This window comes from Amblyomma mixtum, chromosome 8, assembly GCF_055824585.1.
Source record: "Amblyomma mixtum isolate Tamu chromosome 8, ASM5582458v1, whole genome shotgun sequence".
In the NCBI taxonomy this organism is placed as follows: domain Eukaryota; kingdom Metazoa; phylum Arthropoda; class Arachnida; order Ixodida; family Ixodidae; genus Amblyomma; species Amblyomma mixtum.
Genome location: NC_143019.1, coordinates 57,368,987 through 57,390,836, shown reverse-complemented (window position 1 = coordinate 57,390,836; position 21,850 = coordinate 57,368,987). Strand labels below are relative to the sequence as shown.

Genomic DNA, 21,850 nt, shown 5'->3' with positions numbered 1-21,850 from the left:
GCCTCTTTTGGGAGAAGACCAAACTCTGGGACCAGTCCCAGGAGGCGGCGGCTGCTGCGGTGAACGGGCGTGCAGACAAGGGGTAGCTGGTCGGGACTCGATGAGCGGCTGTCTGAAGAGGTGTTGGACATGGGACGTCGAGCCCGCAACCTCCACCAGTGTCACGTAGCAGTTGGTACAGGTAGCGCCGCGTCCAGACGGCAGAGGAACGCCAACACCGAGATGATGCCAGCGCACACCGAGACGGCCAGGATGGAACGTCGAGCTTCGTCTTCTTCAGCAGCGAACCGCGTGGCGCACGAGCTGCGTGCCGAACAGCCGCCGAGGCTATTGTTGTAGACGCGGCAATATGCTACAAACAATATGCAACATAGTAAATCCCCATTATCAGCTATTTTTACTTCGTCTTCTGCTGCGCTACAGTTTTTATCACGAGCGATTTTCCAAAGAGATTACTTCAAACTTTTTTAAACTATGAGCGCGCAAGCAAAATCAAACACGGGAAACCATAGAGTTTCTTACTAGGAGTAGACTAGGAGTAGGACTAGGAAGTAGACTAGGAGTAGTCTCGGAGTAGACTAGGAGTAGACTAGGAGTAGGAGTATGCGGGAAACCGAAACAAATGGCCCTCAAGACATGTGCTGCTCCTTGCGGTAGAATTTGGTATTAGCAAATTTTAATTCGACAGCCTACTTGTTCTTCTCCGAGCAGTTACTCCACTCACTACAAAACAAATGGTTGCCTGTAAGGTGGCGCCCCCTCGGAACTGACGCGTGACCTATTTAACGCTGCGCCCTCTACAGCTGCTCATAAAAGGTAATCCTTGCGCCGAGCAGAAGCCAAGCGAGGTTTTTTTACCTTTTCCGCATCACCACGGCCCCGGCTTTCTCTCTCTCCCTCTTTCGCCGTTCTTTTCAGAAGCCACAAAGTTATTCGCTCGCCCTCCCGAGGGTGTGTTGTGTGTGAGCGCGAGCGCGTCGGAGTTTTGACTGAGTTCGTGTGCTTCGTGCTCTTCACGGATCTTGGCGTTGGATTACCCGTTTCGTTCAGCTGCTGCCAGTGGGCCGGAGAGAGAAGCGATCAGTGACACGACCCTGTGCTGCATGTTGGAACGTCGTCGTAAGCGGCCGCTAATTTCGTGCTCCCGCGACTCAACCGCACCGATCGGTGCAACTTTGTTCGCCGCCGCACGAAACTTTTCGCCGCCGACGGCTCGATCTGGCAGGAGCACCGTCACTCAACGCAAAGTGGCACAGGAAATCTGGAAGACGTGATTTCGTGAGTTCATTCCACCCCGTTTGCCTGTCGTGTTCTATGTGTGTGCGTGAGTCTTGCGAAAGTTTACGTCGCTCTTATCGAGACGCGTGTTGGGTCTCGGCAAATCTCGAGTTACTTTTTCTAGTTGCGACCCGTGGTGCCGGCTGTTAATTCAATTAGCGTACCCCGATCCGTCGAGAGGCTGCGTTCGTGAAATTCGCCGGCGGTCATGGACCACATCATTTCTTCCCCGTTTCTCGTGAGGCGTGGGGAAGGAGGGAGGGGGGAGTCGCCGTAAATGGCAGCGCGCGTGAGCGAATGTTATATACCCCCCAAAAGTATTCCGTTCCGCGAGCCAACCTCTGCTGCACTCGTCTTCACTTCCTTGATTAACCATTGTCCGGGAGCAGTGGGCGACCCGGGCCAAAAAGGAAACTGCGACGAGGTGTTTTTTTTTTCTTCTTCTTCTTTCTAAAGGCGATGGTGGTAGCCCGTTAGCGACCGTGCTCGCGGTAGCTGCCCATCGGCGCGCGCTATCTGTTTCCTCAATAAGCTGGCAGAAAGCACGCGCAAGCCCACGCGTCGGCTAACCTGTACGTTTGAGCCAACGTTGGTTGGGCACAATAAAAATAGCGCCGATCGACGTAGTGAACAGACTTGCTCGTTGTTTCCTTGCCGGTGTACTTACTAGTATACACTACACTGCGACGAAGCGGATCTCACCGCGAAAGACAAAACCGAAGGAAAGCAAGCTACGGAGAGGCGGTGGCGCTGCAGGTTCGAAAATAGCGCCGACGTGATTTTGCAGCCGAGCTTTGTTTGTTGGTTGGTTGGCTGCTGCCGATACGAGGTGGAAACGGCGATGAGCGGTTGCTCGCGTGGGAGGCTTTCTAAGGCCGTCGGATCGGCGCTGTACCAAGGTCGCCAGTGTTAAAAAGAAATTCACCGGTCTCCAACCGCTTCGTCAGTGGTGTTGCGACACATCCTGTAGTCCTTCGTTTATAATGCGTCCGTGCTTTGTGAAGTTGCCCGTTTGTCTGTTCTCGCACGGAGAGTTTAATAATAGCTTGCGCTCAGGTACGGGTTTTCAGCGCTGTGCAAATAATCGACTGGTGCGCGCGGATTTGACGGCCAAGTGGGGAACGTTGCGTGAGCTCTGTTAGCTGACGCCACTGCTGCGATGTCTGCCCTTGTCGCGTTTAGGAACATCGATGATGTAGCACTACATATGTATCTACATGTTTCAAGGCAGGAAAACTTTACGGAGTCATACGAAGCTTTTTGCGCTTTAGTGTCCCATTTACTCCTTTAAGAGTGTAAGACGTCACGGTTTTGGTACTTTTATTTGTCCATGCTATTATTTACTCCCCTAAATGTGTAAAATATTAACGATAGAAGCCTTTGTTGTTACTTGAAACGGTTGTGGCGCATTTGTTCAACTGTAAAACCCCGGTGAGAATAACGTATGTCCGTATACCCATCGCAGAGTAATCGACTCTCAAGGGAGAGTTTTCAGAGTGAAAGAACAATACTGAAGGAAGGAAGTACGCATTTATCTTCCCACACGTCGAAGGAGCAAATCCTTGTCATTTAAGCTGGCGAGCAAGTGGTGACGAAACATTAGCGGACAACAATGAATATTTTTAAACAAACAAGTTTAATCCGTCTTCCAAACAGTGCACGATTGTCCGAGTCAGACTGTTTGTGGAACGTCGTTGAACTCGACACATCTGCGCAGATTGCAAATGAGCAAGCAGATGGGTCGTTCCGTTTTTCCGTCTCTCTTCGGACGACAGGTTCGTTGACCCTCCTAGCTCGGTACAATCAACGCAAAAGGCGTCGTGTGCTGTGCGATGCCATTACACGTTAAGGGTCCCCGGGTGGTCTAAATTAATACGAAGCTCTCCATTACGGCTTCCCTCGTAGCCTGAGTCGCTTCGGGACGTTAAACTCCACATGATCATCAGATGAATTGAGCGTCACGTCAGTCGCATACGAACTTGACTTCTCTTCACCCCTCTTTCTTGATATATCGCGTTATTTTCGACTCCGAGCTGTTTTCCGCATGAAAACCTAGTTGGAATGTGTGACAGGCGAAATGGCTCTCACGTGGAGCAATTTGAGGACATTCTGCTGAGCTTGCAGGTCACTATAGTTTACAGAAGGTCGTTTGGACGATAGGCGAGGGCAGAAAAGGCTGATAAGAGGCGTTCGTTTATTGCGCTCTATATTTATCCAGCGTTGACGTTCTGAATTTTGCCTCAAATCACAGACAATTCTCCGCATACTTGACCATGTATATTGAACGATAGCTTTTGATGGTTTCACGGTTCATTCATTCATTCATTCATTCATTCATTCATTCATTCATTCATTCATTCATTCATTCATTCATTCATAATATCAGTAAGGGCCTCTTGCGAGGGTAGCTATCATACAGAGATGAATATGATTTGAATTTCTGCAATTCTGGAATTACTGTAGGCTGTGCGCATTCAGAAGTTTTCGAACGGCTAGGCCTTTTTTTTTTTTTTCACGTATTTCTACAGTGGCAATTGCGTATACGCTACGTCTGCGATACCGCCTGGGCAGCGATCTTCTGGCGCGATGAACTGATTGTTTTGTTATTTCTTATTTATCACCGGAGCAACGCTCAGCGGATCGCGTAGGTACCAGCTGTGCTAGAGGTCAGTGACCCCTGCAATAAAAAAAATTAATACATTTACATTAACGCTTCGCGCACGCAATATATTTTTGCACGGCTGCTGAATTAGTAACACCGCTTGCTGACTTCGTAATGCCACTCCGTCTGTTTTTGGTATCTTGAGTGTGTGGACGAGGAGGGGAAGTAAAATTATTCCGCTTTGAAGGAGTATGGACACCTAATTTTGGTGGCATGTTTTCTTCTCTACAATGATGCCGAAGACACTACTATGCATGGATCAACATGTGGTATGTTTGCCTACGACCGCTGAATAATTTATAATCGAATTTTTTCTGTCGTGTTGTTTCGGTCTCAACTGCCCAACGATGCCTGTGACGTCAAAGGGTGATTTTATGTCACGTGAGACGTAGAAAAACGTCAGTATAATCGCTGGTTCATCGTTTTAATTCACTGCAGTGCTAAAGCCAGCCTTCCTCAAAGAGCCAGAATGACAATGAATGTAGAAGCAGCGATTATGTTGCAGTTTTTTCGTGCCTAACGTGACCTAAAACCACTCTTTGACGTCAAAGTCATCTTTCGGCTGTTGAAACCGAAACAGCACGAGAAAGAAATTCGGTTATAAATTATTTATCTGTCGTAGGAGTATATCACGTGGTAATCCATGTATAATAATGCCTCACGCATCATTACAAACAAGAACACACGCACACAAAAGTTGGGTGTGCCCCGCCGCGGTGGCTCAGCGGTTACGGCGCTCGGCTGCTGACCCGAAAGACGCGGGTTCGATCCCGGCCGCGGCGGCTGAATTTCGATGGAGGCGAAATTCTAGAGGCCCGTGTACTGTGCGATGTCAGTGCACGTTAAAGAACCCCAGGTGGTCGAAATTTCCGGAGCCCTTCACTACGGCGTCTCTCATAGCCTGAGTAGCTTTGGGACGTTAAACCCCAATAAACCAAACCAAAAGTTGGGTGTCTATACTCCTTTAATACTTAATTAGTATGTTTTAATAAATAATTTTCTTGCTAGGGTAGGCGGTCTGCGCGTTGAAGCTTCGTTTTGAAGCATTCGCGACCCTTACATTGCATTTGCACGATTGTAATTCGCATTAACCAACACTTCGCTATAACCGCGCTCCGACCTCTCCGTGTCCGCCACTTCAGCGGGTTTATTAAATATAGGGATCATCACTTGAGTAATGAGGTCAAGAATGAAGTATAAGGGTGGATCGTTGTAACTGTTGCTTGGTGGCGACCACGTATCACGAAACCGCGGACTGACCCGCCTCGGTGACTCAATATTAGGGCGCTCTGCTATGGAGACGTAGCAAGCCGGGTTCGTACCCGACCGCGGCGGCAGCGTTTCGATGGAGGCGAGACGCAAAAAGGCGCCCGTGTGCTTTGCGACGTCGGCGCGTGTTAAAGATCCCCAGGTGGCGAAAATTATTCCGGAACCCTCCACTACGGAATTTCTTTACCTTTTAGAGCGCAGCTCTTTGGCGTCCGTTCCTGGGTTTCGCGTCGTCGTCGGCGTTGTCGTCGGCCTCGTAACCAGCTCCGCCCCCCTTTCATCCCCCCAGCGCTAGCAGCGACCGACTGATACCGCTGGATGCCGTAGACGCCGCTAGAGAGTCAAGATAACGTGACTGCATAGAACACCGTCGCCGCCATGCAGAAAGAGGAGGAAAGGGTTCCCCCCCTGTTCTTGTGTGGCGGATAGGGTGCTCTTCAGTTGCCGACGCGCCGGTTATTTCACGTAGGCCCCGGCACGTCGACGAATACGTGACCACCTTCCCACGGCTAGACCTGGTTCTTAGCGCTGCGGAAGCGAGGGTATCATATTGTTTGTGTCGGCATCGGCGGCGTTGTCCCTGAAACCAACTCCGCAGCTGGGGTTGACTCACTACCGAAAAGGTGAAACAGCTTATTTGCTGCGCTCAAATTTCGCATTAGGAAGTAACGTAATCGTCGGTAATTTTTTCTTCTTTCACTCCTTTATGGTCGGATACAAGTCAAGAAAAAAGCGGCTTTTCCCCCTCAGAGGACCCCCCCCCCCTCTTCCAGCCAGTGGCGTCGGCCGGTTGTCCACCCGGAAGTGAGACAGGTACTGCGCCTTTCGTTTTCCTCAAACGAAGTTTTAAACCGCGCACTACATGAAAGAGGGGTCCCTGCGTAGTTCTCTGTTCTTTGCCTGTGGGTAAGCGTCCTTAAAGCACTAGAGAGCAAACTCGGGTTAATGACATCCTATATAGCTATAATCATTTGTTGGAACGATCAAGTTTTCAATCAATCAATGAAGGGATAAGGACTGACGTTTTACCGCAATAGACAAGACAGTGAAACGTTAACGGCCATTAGGTCGCGCACCAGGGCAATGCGTGGCTATCTGGTATGGAGAGTTTTAGCAAAGCGTTACCGTCTATACCGCTACCGTATACCGTTTCGATGCGCAGCTAAAAATAAATTTCGGTGTTTTGACGATAAAAGGCGAAAGATTAGTACGTGGTATGAGGAGAGACTGAGAGCCGGAGTACCCGGGTTCGAACCCGACCGCGGCGGCAGCGTTTCGATGGAGGCGAAACGCAAGAGGCGCCCGTGTGCTGTGCGATGTCAGTGCACGTTAAAGATCCCCAGGTGGTCGAAATTATTCCCGAGACCTCCACTACGGCACCTCTTTCTCTCTTTCTTCTTTCACTCCCACCTTCCTCCCTTCCCTCACGGCGCGGTTCAGGTGTCCGCCGAGATATGTGAGACAGATACTGCGCCATTTCCTTTCCTCAAAAACCAATTTACATTTACATATTTTTTGACGATAACTATATGCGTTCCCTTTTATACTGGTCTCGCCTGTACATTTGCATTGTGTGCGCAGTGGGCGGTGGGCACCTGTTCTTTTGTTGCCGTTGACGCATAAACTGCTTGTCGTCTTCTATGAGCCGAAATCCTCTTTGGCGCATTGAAGAAGAATAATAGAAACGCGCTCGTGGTTCGCAGATTACCCGCGAGCGCAAGGCAGCTTAGCGCTTTGGCCTCGGCCTCTTTGGTCTCTTGCGCAGGCGCGGTATAGGCATATACGCCCTTATGTATGTACGCTTTTCGGTGGATAGCTCACTCATAAGCCCTGCGCCTGTGTGTGGCCGCCTGTTTTTGAGCGGTTTAGTCCCGTGTGTTTTTCCTACCGGGACGCGTCCTTTGCCGCGGCTCCGTTCCTGCGTGTATGCAAATCTTGTCGGAGGTGCGCGTTCCTGTATGGACGACTTCGGCCATAAACCTGTTCGCGCTCGCGCGGCGCCGCTGACTTGTCGTGTTTGGTATTCGCTAACCGCGCTTCCAAGGGGCATTCCGGGAACAGAGCGGAAACGCGCTTTCGGAAAACGCGTCTAGCTCGACGTGCGAGGCCTCGCTAGCCTCGATATCCTGCAGCCACCATTGCAAATGTCATTGAAATTGGGAACAAGGACGCCTGTCGCGAAGCGAAGAACGGATGAACGACGCGAAGAGGGAAGTGATCATGGTTCTGACAGTTGCGATCAAAATCAGGACGTGACCAACGGAAGGAGGGGGCTTAGGAGGATGTGTGGATGGATGAATAACGCTGAACCCTTTAAATCGGACGGTGGCTGACGCCACCTAGCTATGACTCGTGAAACTTCACTCTTTTCCTGATTTTAGCCACGAATCAGATAACCTTCGCTTCAGGGTTCCTGCACTTCAGGTGACCGAGGCGCCCCCTTTGAGCTGAAGAGTCACATATATACGCGGAGGCACGCAACTTTATTGTGCAAAATGCGTAATTCGTCTGACTGCCGCAGGTAGCGCGGCAGTCTAGTTCTGCACATTTGGATCAGTCATGGGGGGGATGTCGACACATGGTTCATATATGGCTGTGCGAGGCTGTCATTGACATGGGGCGGCCAATCTAAAGTATGGTACCTTGAGGCTGATCACCTTCGCGTAACTGGTCAGCTCGTATCGATTCTGACAGCAATTGTTTGAGCACGTGCACCTTACGCTTGTTTCGTGCACATGCTATATGATAGCGCATATGTAGCTCACGGACGTCTTGTACCACGTGTGCCTTATTGGAGCACATGCGGCATGTGCTTTTCTTGTGCCTAGAGTACCCCATACTTCTCTTACGCCATATGTGCTGTGTGGGAGCACATTCACCATATGGATGTCTTGTGCCGTGTACGATATGCACAGTCGTCCACAGACCTGTCTATAGAGCGCTCAAACTCCGTGCCGTCTGCGCTCCGCAGCGCGCAGAGTGTCGTCTAGCGGCAGCGCCTGGTTCGAGATTGTGAATCTTTGAGTGTCGTCTGAGCGTCACACATGCGCTGTCTCGAACCAGGCGCCACCGCTAGACGTCGCTCTGCGCGCTGCGGAGCGCAGACGTCACGCAGTGACAGGTCTGTGGACGACTGTACAATGTCCGCGCACGAGCAAGCACATCATGCTTGTCCTGAGCCGTATGTGCTATGGCGGAGAACACGCACTACGCACACGCTTTGCACGGTTGGCGTGCGTGTTTGCGTGCGCGTTCGGCGGCGGCGAATCTGTGGCACGGGCGGCGGTGTGAACGGCCTCGACCCGGCGGGACGCTTCCGGCGAGGAAGTTTCTAGCTGGCTGCGTCCGGTGCATGCATGCATCATGGATGCAGCACCACATGCGAGTATGGCCTCCCTCCCCACCCCAGCCGGCCGGGACATGGCTGACTCCGCTTGGCGCGTAAGCCACCGTCTGCGCGGCGCACACGGAACCGACGCGGTGGTAATTGTTTCGCGGGAAATAAATTGTATTGCCGGGGCGTCTGCAGCGACCGCGCGCCGATATCTTCGCGCGCGGTGCTGCGTAATACGTTGTACAGAGAAAGAAGCGAGCGCTTGGTCGGTGTAGTTGGAAGGGGACGCCGTTGTGAAAGCGGTGAATGGCGTCAGCGGAGAGTTGTTGCGCACTTCCCCAGTAAGCCGTGACTCTGCGCTCGTCGATAGCGCGCGTGCACCCTGAGTGCGGATTTACCGTATAAAACGGAGTAGAAGGGAGATGGGGTTGAGAGTATAGCATTTGTAAGGCACAATAGGTTGTCGCATTTGACATTACAACTCATATTGGTGGCTAATTTGTTTGTAAGTAACCACGCAAATAAATCATCCTTGTACAGCAGCTCTCTTATTGAATTTTGAGAGCACATCTGTTGAAGCTGTGATCTCGTGCTCGTACTTTCCTCTCCACAGTCAGAAAGTTATGAGAATGACTACGCCTGGGAATCTAGGTATAGTATTCACGCAGAACGAGACAGCTATACCGCATCTTTCCGTAAACCTAATCTCACGCCAGACGACTTTGCAGCGTCGCTTATGTTCGCTTTGCAGCTTACGGGCTTTCCTATAGCAGGCTGCATGCAAAAACTTTTTTACTTTTTTTTCGGCAGTCCCGCAGCAGTAACACTCTATTCTAAAGCTCTACGCTATTTCCCGCTTCCAATAACGCATGAGCGATCGATGCACGGAGGTAAAATGGTAGATAATTAGCCTCTTTATTAGCCCTGCAATTGGCTCGCTGAATTAACATCTCCCTGTTCGCAAGCCTAATGACGTCACTATGTGGGCGGCGAGACGTCTGCTCTAATGAGCTGGAATATTTCGTCTGCCGCTTTCATTTGCATATAAATGAGGCTACGAAAGCATATGTGTACTTATATAGCGTGTGTATGTTTGCACTGTCGGGAACAGTGAACCCGCACAAAGTCTTCCTACGCGTAGTGGGGTAGCGTTTCACTTTCCCCATTCTCTTGCAGTCACAAGAGCGGTACATATGTACAGTTAAGTAAGCGCATGGTTTCCCAAACCCGTATATTAGTACCTGCGTATCGTGCTTCATGGGTTCATATATTAGAATCGTGCTCTGTCGATCAGTCGTTCCGCTTGCGTGGATTGTTTGGCTGGCAGCGATGGCTCATCGGCGCCCGTTTGACGCAACGTGTTTACAGGCCTTGAAGTTCCAATTTAGCGTCACCATCTGTCACGCTGTATTCCTGTCGCGCTTGAGCGGCATGTCTATATGAAGAGCCGCTCCGTTGAAGCTAGGTAAAAGTCATCTGCAGAGTAGCGTGGTATGCAGCGGTATACTAAGGCCTACGTAGTGCCGTTAACCACGCGGTCGAAAATGAACGGGGTTAATTAATGCCGTTAATCACGCGTCGCTTTTAAGAAAACAGTGAAAAGTGTGACTGTGACTGATCGTTTTTTTAATCACTAGTTGACTTCTGTAATTGCTTCTTTAATCCTTTGATGACCCGAAAGACGCGGGTTCGATCCCGTCCATGGCGGTCGAGTTTCGATTGGAGACGAAATTTTTGAGGCCCGTGTACTGTGCGATGTCGGTGCACGTTCAAGAACTCCATGTGGTCAAAATTTCCGGAGCCCTACATTACGCCGTCCCTCATAGCTGGAGTGTCTTTGAGACGTTGAGCCCCCATAAAACCATAAACCTTTCCTTAATCCAGTGATCGTTTGTGAGGGATTAGAGAGTTAATTGTCGCGTTACTTCGGAGATGGAGCCGCTGTGACGCAAAAAAGCACGCCGACAGCTTTCAACGGCAACAGCTAAATTATCTAGCCCCCATAGCTAAATGAATGTTCGCATTTCCCGGCATTCCCGTGGTTGGGAAACGATCGCAGCGCCATCTTTTTTTCTCATTTTTTTTTTCATGCATGTACATTGGTATAAAACTGTACGCTTTTAGGTGTACGACAGACCGGGAATGCGGGCCTACTTTCCAGACCGCAGAGAACGCGAATCCCGCGAACGCTTCGCTCAGCTGCGAGTAGCAGACGATCCCGCGAACCCGATGCAGACGACGAGGCAATGAACGCTCGGTAACCGTCTGCGCGCGCGCGCCTGGCAACTGCTGTTGGCGGGACCGTGTGTGTTCTGGCGGCCTTTTCCGCGTTGTCGTTATGGGAAAGGAGAGGGGATGAGGGGGAGGGGGAGGGGGGTGACGTCGTGACTCACCTAGCACAGGTGACGCTGCGGGTCGCTCTTCGTCGTTAGCAGACGACAACGCCTGAAAGTGCAGGTGACGTCACCACTGCGGCGATGTCAGTCCCCGATCGGTATAGTAGTTGGAAGCCGTCCACTGTTGTGTCGCAGTCGCCCGCATGTTTCGGGGGAGGGGGGTCGAACCCCGGCTTGCGGACAGCGAGGAGTTTTCAATTCGGGGCATTGATGGATGGGGCTGACGTTTGCGAAATTATGGCTTGCTGTGTATGTGTATGTGTGACAGGCGCGCATATCCAATCTGACAGTTAGTTGCTGGGGTGGAGCGCGGCGGGCAAACGCCTGTACTGTTGCCGGTTTGAATCATCGCGGCGTTTTCGCTTGTGAAATGTTTGGTTGCGAGGCCTCTGAAGACCCTGGGAGCAGGTTTAGAGGATTTGTTTCCTATAAGGGTGAAAAACGACGCCATTGTTGTGAGCCCGTTCTTTGGCATATAATAGTAGGGGGCGGTAGAAAGTTAGGTAGCCGGATGAGATTAAGAAGTTTGCGGGGATACGGTGGCCGCAACTGGCTAAGGACGGAGTTTATTGGAGAGACATGGGAGATGATTTTCCCTGCATGATGATGATGGTGAACTGACCTTCTGGCATTTTTTTCCCATTCGTGCTTGAAAAAATTCGAAGATGGCTTGATGGGCGAGTACGGAAACGATATCTGACGGATGAAACCAGCGAAAAAGAAAAAAAAAACGCTCACGAGCGCAAGAGAATTTATTAGTATACAGACGGGAGACTGCGCTCGGCTAATAGTCAAGCTGTAGTTACCGAACAGTTGTAGTCAGCGCCGCCCGCCTGCTTCTATTGTGCTTGCGTGCGTTTTTTTCTTTTCGCGTTGTTTTCACCCATCAAGTGTTCACAGTTTTTTTTTTAATCTTCCTTTTCAATGACACGGCTGTTGAAACAAACGGTGCACTGTTTTTCCGTATTTTATGCCATTTATTTTTCGTTCCACCGGGAAAAAACGGGGTTTAGACCGTTCGCGTACTTCCGGGTAAAAAAAGAAGAGCCGGCTAAAAAGGCCTGCGCGCCTTTTGTTGCGTGCAGAATCGCTCCATTGTGCCTTCCTCGTCTCCACGCCTGTGTAACACGCCCAGCGTTGTTTGAAACGCCAGCAGACTGCAGCGCAACCAACATATACGAATCTGCGTCTGTGTGTGTGTTCATATGGCTTGCAGCTTTCTTCCGGCTGCACGTGTGTGTGTAATGCTCCCTTCTCTCTCAGTGCACTCTAAAAGACAAAGCCGCGCGGGGATGTTGGAATCGCTCTCTCCCGCGTTTAGCCAGCGTATAGCCAGCGTTTCGTTCCCCCCCGTATGTGATGTCTGTATAGCCTCCACGCTTCGTATTATTTCCGGTTGCTTTTTTGTGTGTTTGTTTGTTTAAAGACAAAAAGCTTTCTCTCTTTTCCCCTGCTCTGGATAAGTCGACTAGGAATGAGCGATAGAAAGAAAAAAGTGCAAGTCAAGCACAATGCACTCGGGTTCGTGCCCTCAGGGAAGTAGGAACAATCGATGGTAAACGGCGAAGGTTTGCTTTAATTTTTTTTAATTGGCAGAAAATTTTAATTTTCAAAAATTAGAAATGGAAATAGAAAATGTAAAAGCGGGTTTTCCCCGCCAAAGGGGAAATGGCGTTGGCCGATTCTGAAGAGCCGGCTAATTGGCAATGCAGGGAGAGACCCAATAACAATGCATCGAGGGGAAAGGGTTTATCTACTCTCATCTACCACTCCCTGCTTTGTCACACTGGCAGGTTCATGAGAGTCGGCCGACGCCATTGGCTGGAAGGGGGGGGGGGGGGGGGGGGGGGGTCCTTTGACGGGGAACAGCCGCTTCATTTTTGAGTTGTATCCGCCTATAGAAGACAACCGCGCCTTCTACATACCTAGGAGGTTTGAATGCTTACCCTAAACAGAGAAGTAACTTTGAAGTAGTAAATGTGAAAGTGATATCCGACCGTAGTACGGCTCCTCTATGATAAAAGCCTCTAATGATGCCGATGGTTGTGGAGGTTTTGACGTATACGCTTTTGAATGGCACTTATGCATATGGTGCTTAAAGTGTGGATATCAGCGGTGCGATTATATACCTTCAACAACGTGCGTCATCTTACCTGTTTATTTGCTTTAGACGGACACTTGAGAGTGATGCGAGTGAATTAAAGGGGGAATATATAGGGGGGGGGGGGGGGGGGGCAGGACGTTGCCGTACTTCTCGCTCTTATCAATATAACCGTGATCCCTGTAACCGCGACAAGCCAGTATGTAACCGTACTGCTCGCTCTTATCAATATAACCGCGATCACTGTAAGCGTGACAAGCCAGGACGTTGCCGTACTTCTCGATCTTATCAATATAACCGTAACCGTGACAATCCAGGACGTAGCCGTACTTCTCGCTCTTATCAATATAACCGTGATTCCTGTAACCTTGACAAGCCAGGATGTAACCGTACTTCTCGCTCTTATCAATATAACCGCGATCGCTGTAAGCGTGACAAGCCAGGACGTAGGCGTACTTCTCGCTCTTATCAATACAACCGTGATCCCTGTAACCGCGACAAGCCAGGAGTAACCGTACTTCTCGCTCTTATCAATATAACCGCGATCACTGTAAGCGTGACAAGCCACGACGTAGCCGTACTTCTCGCTCCTGTGGTCAATAAGACCGTGAAGAGCCGGTGACTGCAGGAAATTATATGGCCGCCTTAGAAGGTGCAACTTACACGAACTCCGCGAGTAGCTGGACTTTTTCGCTCACGCGGAAAACCAGGAAGAGCCGGCCAACCGGGCACCATAATTGCTATGCTCGTAGCACTACTCCGTCGCTTGTGTTTTGCGCGCGATGAGAGATATACCCGGATCCGCTCGCCTCGGAGAAACGCGTTGGCCTCCGTCCCATAAGATATAGCTTCGCGCGCTCGCGGAAGCTCGGGCTATAAGCGAGAGCTGGCTGCTAGACACGGCGTATCAACAATGAATGCCTCGGCCCGTGAGATTCCATCGGACGCATTATAATCCGGTAGGGGGAGTCTTATTTGCCGATGACGTCCGTCCTTCTTTTCTTGGGGTACTGTGAGACGGGCGTATACGCGCACACACTCCTAAATCATATCCCTGCTTGTAACCGGCATCGTCGAACCACTTATGCGGGACATACTTATGCCGTAATATAAATTAGTAAATTAGTTTTTGAGGAAAGGAAATGGCGCAGTATCTGTCTGACATATATCGGTGGACACCTGAACCGCGCCGTAAGGGAAGGGAGGAAGGAGGGAGTGAAAGAAGAGAAAAGGAGGTGCCGTAGTGGAGGTCTCCGGAATAATTTCGACCACCAGGGGATCTTTAACGTGCACTGGCATCGCACAGCACACGGGCGCCTTTTGCGTTCCGCCTCCATCGATACGCGGCCGTCGCGGTGGGGTTCGAACACGGGTACTTCGGTTCGGTAGACGAGTGCCTTAACACTGGGCCACCGCGGCGGGTCGCTTGTTGTTGTTAGTGGCTATGTAATAATAAAAATAAAAATGACAGGAAAGGCTGAATTTCTTTGGAGGAGAAATTCTAGAGGCCCGTGTACTGTGCGATGTGAGTGCACGTTGAAGAACCCCAGGTGGTCGAAATTTCCGGAGCCCTCCACTACGGCGTCCCTCATAGCCTAAGTTGCTTCGGGACGTTAAACCCCAATAAACCTAAACCAAAGGAAAGAAATGTTTCTAGCCGCGGCATCTGCCATCGCAACCTGAACCACCTGAGCTGCGGCTAGTGGGAATAAAAGTACAGGGAGAGGGAAAGAAAGGCGGGAGCGTTGGTAAGAAAGGATAGATGTAGGGCAGCAATGTATACACTATAATAATTTCAACAGTGCAAGCTACACACGGACACAGGACGAGAAAACAAACACACGAGCTCTGATGTGTGTGTTTTCTCGTCCTGTGTCCGTGTGCAGCTTGCGCTGTTGAAATTATTATGAGTGACCAACTAGCCCGTCAGCTCACTCTGTTTAAATGTATACACTATGTACAAGTACAGGCTATGGAAACTTATACACACGGTTTTGTGCGTGTGAAACTGTTCCGTCTCAGCCATCTCCAAGGGACTAAGGCTTCGGAACAGGTAACTGTGGCCGTTCACGTGCAGACGATGGTGATAATGCGGCCGTCGCTTTGAGACGGGTGGCCACCTTGTTTGTAAGGCGCGCCATCTGCCGACTGCACGTTGAAGGAAATACATATACACGCAGAGAAGGCGAGACAAAAACCTCCGGCTTTTCTCTTATCTCCGGATCCGCTATGCGCGCGTACATACACCGTACTTAGCTTTGGCCCGCTGGAAGCAGACGGCGTTTACACACTACGCTGTCTCCGACGCGTCGTAAATCCGCGCGGGGGGAAGGGAAGCGGTGGGACAGCCGGGCGCTCTCTACGTCGTCTGAATGCTGAACGATGCTTGCCTCAGCGCTTGTAATGCCCGGCGCGGCTACAGCTGCTGTCCTTCCGTCCCGTTCTTTTCTGTGTTCTTTTGCAACGTCTTCTCTTTCTTTAAGCACTTTCTCTTAGCGAGTACTGAGAAGAGCTGTTGAGCCCCCCCCCCCCCCCCCCCCCCCCCCCCCCCCCCTTTCCTTTTCGTTATCTGCTCAGCTCCGTCTGGGCAGGTGAGCTGGCTCGCTTTTACGGTCAGGTTTACGAGGGTCCAGCGCGCTGGAAGGAGATTAAAGAAAAGGGGCGTTTAAAGGCCTTCCCCCGTCCTCTCTTGCTGGCACCGTGCAGACGCACACCACTCCCCCTCCCCTTTAGTGATACCTTTGGGAAGAAGCTTTGCGCACGCTGTGTGGTACCTGGTCCTGTGCACAGGTGGTCGGAGGCGATATCCCCTTTTGGGTTTTTACTTTATTGTTTAGGCTGCTTGTGTGTTTGTGTGATGCCAGTGTTGAACGGTGAGCTTGGGGGCAACGAGGCCACGGATAACTGGTGTACTTAGCGTTGTTAATCGGCCGCGCATTGGGGTCAGACGGTATATAGCCTTATAAAAATGGTCTACAGACAGTCGTAGACATCTCATGGACTCTATTGCCTTCCTATGGGCCGCCGCGGTGGCTCAGTGGCTATGGTGCTCGGCTGCTCTCCCGAAAGACGCGGGTTCGATCCCGGCCGCGGTGGCTGAATTTCTTTGGAGGAGAAATTCGAGGCCCGTGTACTGTGCGATGTCAGTGCACGTTAAAGAACCCCAGGTGGTCGAAATTTCCGGAGCCCTCCACTACGGCGTCTCTCATAGCCTTAGTCGCTTTGGGACGTTAAACCCCATAAACCAAACCAAACCAAGCCTTCCTATGGATATTTATTTTTGTCTATTCATAGTCTATAGACTGTCGATAGATAAAATTCTACGAAAAGTGTATGGCCATAAATCTATAGATTATCTATAGCGTTTAATTGTATTACCTGTAGACTGTTCTCTAGGATTAGTCTATAGAGAGTCTATAGACTGTGGACAGTCTATAGACTGTCTAAAAATTTTTTTGTGAGGGGGCCATGAGATGAGCAGACTCGTTTAGTTTACAGTGTTTTCTGCCTTTCACGCCCTTCGAAGAAGAAAAATTGCATTTCCGTGAGTTGCATACTAACGCTATTCACACGGGTTATCGAAAGGGGGCTAACAACGCGTTTAACGGAAAGTGATGCAGTGCAGCGCATGGGTAGAAATTCGTTTCGTAGCCACCTACTTCGAACCCAAGCACTTTTCAGCTTCGACAAAAAAAAACAAAAAAAAAAAAACTCCCGCTACGACATCGGTGCGCCCGTGGCTCGATCAGTTCTCGCTGTTTAATTAATTCACCGATTTAGACCACTCACGATTTCTCAATTTCGAAGCATCATTTTTTCTGGTAGTAGTACTTTCTGGTAGTATGACAGAGATATTGTAATCCCGTATACTCCGTTTCATACATAGCTGTCAACGCTGCCAAAGGTACAAACGTAGTCCGCTGCAAAAAACAAGCAAAATGTATCTCTCCGCCTCGCGTCGTGGCTGAGTGGTACGAAGCGCGCGCCTGTGTGTTCATTTTACAAAGGGCCTAGGTGCGACTCCCGGCTCGGTGGTTTTTTTATTTTTTTTTTTATTTTTCTTAAAAGATTCATTAGGTAGAAACTCGAAACTGTCAAACTCTAATACCTACTTTGAAAAACACAGCGCTGTTTACTTGTCTCGAAGGGAAAAGGCAGTGTAGTGTACGGCATACATACGATGTAACTTGAGTCGGATGGCGTTGACTGCAAAGCTGTCATATTTAACACTGCGAGAGATAGATATGGTCACCTTGCTAGGTCGTTTTTGCGGTGATCTTATTGCAGTAGCGAGACCTTCCTTCTTGAACCCTCGCAACTGTCCGAGGGCTCACCCCGGTCATCTCGCCCACAGTTCCGAGAACTTCACGCACATTCTTCTCCGGGAAGCGCTTCCTTACGCTAGAGTAAACGTTGACAATAACCTGCTTGGAGACTTTCGAAATTTTCTGAGACTTCAGCTTGGAGAACAGGCGAGCAGGAGATGTTTTTGAAGCCGCAGTGGGCGAAGAAAACAAGCGAGTAGGCGATAGCGGTGCCATTTTCGCATACTCGTAAAGCGAAAGACGAAAGCAGACGACATCGCCGGCCGGCCTAGCTGCGAAAACCTGATACAGGAGGAGCCGAAAAAAAACCCAGAAAACTAAGGCACTCTGTTTTGAAGAACATTAAAGAAAAAGCAATCTTTTTGCAAAATAAATCACCATTATCATTATACTGCAATATCAACGAAGCATTTACTTTAATTTTGAGTTTCATTACTCTTTCACTTTCGACGCACTACATTACGATGCGGACGAGGAGCGCGAACAGGCGCCGCAGCCTTGGCTGCGTTGACAGCTATGTATGAAACGGAGTATAGCAAATATGCATCCCTAATTTTCGGAATGTACGCTTTTCCTTCTTTCCGTTAAGGCTTGCTATCACACGCGCCTACCCCGTCGGCTTGGCCGTTCAACGTCCTACTGTATAGCGCTCGTGGTGTACCGAACTTTGATCGTTTCTGCGGAAACTCGCGCGCCTTCGATGCGCATCGACGGGCGCCCGACGATCGTATGACGTCAAAGTGACGTCACCGCAGGAACTATTCGCGCGTCCGCCCCTGAACTTCCATTGGCGCGCCATTAATTGGGCTTCAACTCGAAGCGATATCCATTCACGGAGCTAATGGTTCCGGGATGTCAGCTTTCCGAGGTTTGCTGGGTGCATTTAAATGTCAACGTACTTTTTTGTGACGTAATGGGTGCGGGGGTACGCATCAGAGGCAGCCGCCGCGCGTATACATGCGCGAGCAGTATAAAGGGAACATTTATTTCGGGCTCAGGAACCACACTTACGTTTTAACTTCTGCTTCGAACTCGAAAACGCAGTATATAGATGTTGTCGGGCTATTCTGTTCACCATGGTTTCAAGCAAAAGAAGTAAAAGCAAAAGCATGTCCCGTCATATCTGTCTTGTGTTCAAAAAATAGCCCTGAACAAAAGAGATTCTTTGAAACAACATTAGAAGCATGGCGTGTTTAGCGGAAACTGTACTTGAAAAAAAAAAAAAAACACACGATTCTCAGTGTATTCAGTGCATAAGTGTCGACTACGCATGCGTGTAAAGTGTTCCCTTTCATATGCTCGCGCCTGTACGTATATGAGCGCAGTGATACTTGCACACCGGTCTCTTGAGCCCCTCTCTGCGTGTGACTGAGCACCAGCAGGTTTAGCGGCGCTGCACGCAACTATACCGGTGCACTTTACCTAGCAGCAGCGTGCAGCGCTAATGAGACGCGGTCTGTGAGGTGTAGTTGCGTGCAGTGCAGCAGTTTTACGGCGCGCGAAACTCTCGTTATAGCTCTGTATACTTGGCGCAAACGTCAACACACGGTGTATACACGTACCGCCCGCAAAGCGTAATACCGCGGAATTTCTTCAACAAACGTGCACTAGCTCATATTTGCAGACATGTATTTGCCCTTCATCCCCCCCCCCCCCCCCCCCCCCCCCCCTTACGCAGAACGAAATTGCGCTGTTGCGCTTATGGAAGTAACATTTGTATTTCGGGCGTCCAAGATCTTTTTTTTTTTTGTCTCCTTTCAAGAAGTCTCGTTGCTGTACCCTCTCCCTCGTTTGCGCCAAAGATGCGTGCAGGAGCAGCAGTGACGGTGTTGAGCACGTACTATGGGGGACTAAAATGGTAAACTCCATGCGGCGGGAGCCGGAGCTGCGAAGTCTGTATATGCTCCGCAGCATATACCAGTAACTATACTGAAGACTGCGTTGCAACGCCATCTGCAGGCGGCATCTCAGATCGGGACAGCCCAATGCGTGACCCTTATTATCAGCAGGCGTGTCGTTTGCCTCGTTTCAATGTTTCGTGCTTCAGGTCGCCAAAATGCCGCCGTTTTTCGTTGCTCTGGCCCCCGCCGCGTGGAGTGTACCACTTTTGTCCCCGATAGTACAGGTGCAGTCAAAAGTCAATGGAAGGCAATATTCACGAAAAAATTTAATCATTGGGGCCCCCGATTCATGCATCCTTGGAATACACATATGCAAGCCTGACTGGGATTTTGCGGATGCACTGTGTACCAACAAGCATGGACCATTATGCTTTAGATTTAAAGAAATTAAATTTTTTTGACAAAGTCGCCTTCCATTTACTTTCGACGGCGAGTGTACATCGGTTATACCGCTTATCCTCGTTGTTAAAAGGAAAATAATCATCATACTTGCCGAAGCAACAGTTGAGAGCTTTAGCATTGCGGATACGTGTACTAACGTAATCCCGTATACGTCTAGGCTAGTATAGATAGGCCCTTTTTTCAAAAGTATACACTCTAAACAGAAAGAATAATAAAGGGAGTAAAGTTGGCCTCTAGCGCACACCCTTCTTTAAAAGGAAGTGCATTAGCAGGGCATGCTACTCCCTTTTTACTCCCATATAGGTTTGGTTTTGGTTTGTTGGGGGTTTAACGTCCCAAAGCGACTCAAGGCTATGAGGGACGCCGTAGTGAAGGGCTCCGGAAATTCGACCACCTGGGGTTCTTTAAACGTGCACTGACATCGCACAGTACACGGGCCGCGTATTCGGGTTCGGAGTCTATTGGGATTCCTGGTTCATGCTCTGTGGTCGTTATGCGTCGAAGAGGAGGAAAACCCCTCGACCTCGCCCCTCTGCAGAATTAGAGCTTCCGCAGATTCCGCGTTAGCCCCCACTACACAGCTTGGAAGCAAGCCTCTCCAGCTCAGGAGTTTTGACGGAGGCTTGTATACGTCTCCGTCATGCGCTCTGATCACGCTAAACTCTTCCCACTGTGAACTGTCAGAGGATCGCCTCGGATTAGTTTCCGGACTAACCGGGGTTCTTTACCGTGCGCTGGAATCCAGCGGCCGTAAGGGTACCGATCGTCGCATCGTTGATGAGTACACATGCACGTTAACGCCTTATAACCTGTGCATGCACACACCCGTGGCTGCGAGAACCTCTGTACCGTTGCTCCGACGCAGTCCTATAAGGCCGCACGTCGGGCTGTGTGATTTCTTGTGCGCTGTTTTTTTTTTTTCGGTTGCGCCCTGCTTTTATCTGTTTTTTTATCACGTCCATTTCGCGCTTAGACTTTTCCCCAGCGTCTGCGGAAGCGTTGTCTCCGGTCCACAAACTTATCTTATCGTTGCAGCCAGCTATATCGCGCTGAGGCCCGCTATTTTGTGTGTTTGTGTGTGTGTTTGCAGCTGTACCCGGTATTTTTGTCGACCTATCTGTTACAAACAGCCCATTTTACGCATCGGTCACGTGGTCGGACAGAACTCAACAACGATGCGATGTATGCTCTTAACGGATGCGCGCCACCACTGGCGTGAACTATCGTCGATCATGACGTCGTGGTCAGTCGCATTGCACCTGCTAGCCACGTGCGATGTCGCGCGCTGGCAGGAGCAAGGCGTTTGACCCTGACGTCAGGACAATAGGCCGACGGTACTGGTTGAAAGTCTTCCTTTGAGGGGCATACTTCACTTCGTTCTGGAGCTTTATCCGATCATAGTGTTTCTCTATCAGTCTAACGCGTTTAACAAACAGACGAACTGGAGACATCACAGTCACTACTTATAGTGCCGTCGAACGTTTCAGAGGCCATTCCCGCCAAACTGCTTGAAGCTCACTTTGAAATGCCTCCTCACCGCCGCGACCTTCTTCACACCGATGGTCATTTCTATTTAAAAGCCCGAAAGTTCGTTACGAAACTTGAGCCGACGAATTCGCATCGTATGGTGTCGAAATATTTCAAGAAGGGGATACGGAACGGAGCTATGCTGAAGCAAGGCGGTCGGAGGAACGGCCTCGTATCTTGCCTGATCCTGTCGACTGCGCCATTCATGAGACGGTTGGAGTGAGCCAAGCGTGACCTCCATGCTCAAAACCACCTTCGTAATCTACCGTGGAAACTGCATGATTGACCAAGCATCTTACTTGTCGGCTGGCACACACGTGCCACTTCTGTTACTGCGACACAGGAGAGGAAGCCATACCCCCCCGTTCCCTGTTGCGAAAATGCCTGCACACCAAGTGATGAATCCAGCGAAGGCATTTCAGCTCGCACCGAATGCCGCGAAGAGCTGCTATAATAAACTCGGCAGCGGGGAAATGGACGGCCGCGTTGCGAAAGAATTAAAGCGCAACGTAATTTGCCCCCCCCCCCCCCCCCCTCTCCTCCTCCCCCACCCATCTTTTTTCTTTCGCAATTTCTTTTTGCCGTCTCGTGCAAGACTCAACTAGTGCTTCCGCCATCTTCTACCTGGCTGTGACCTCGCACTTGACATTCTACG

General features: G+C 50.2%; 1 protein-coding gene across 2 annotated transcripts in view; it reads left to right on the top strand.

The window, feature by feature from the left end:
- The first annotated feature begins 854 nt into the window (after window positions 1-854).
- The window catches only part of LOC149332560 (MAP/microtubule affinity-regulating kinase 3-like), a 634,516-nt gene continuing 613,520 nt past the window's right edge, over window positions 855-21,850 (top strand). Inside the window, exon 1 of one of the 2 annotated variants that reach the window (XM_089558192.1) lies at window positions 855-1,278. The gene's annotated coding sequence lies outside the window, so the exon portion shown is untranslated. The remainder of the gene's footprint in view (window positions 1,279-21,850) is intronic. The other variant, XM_089558205.1, reaches the window with a different exon arrangement.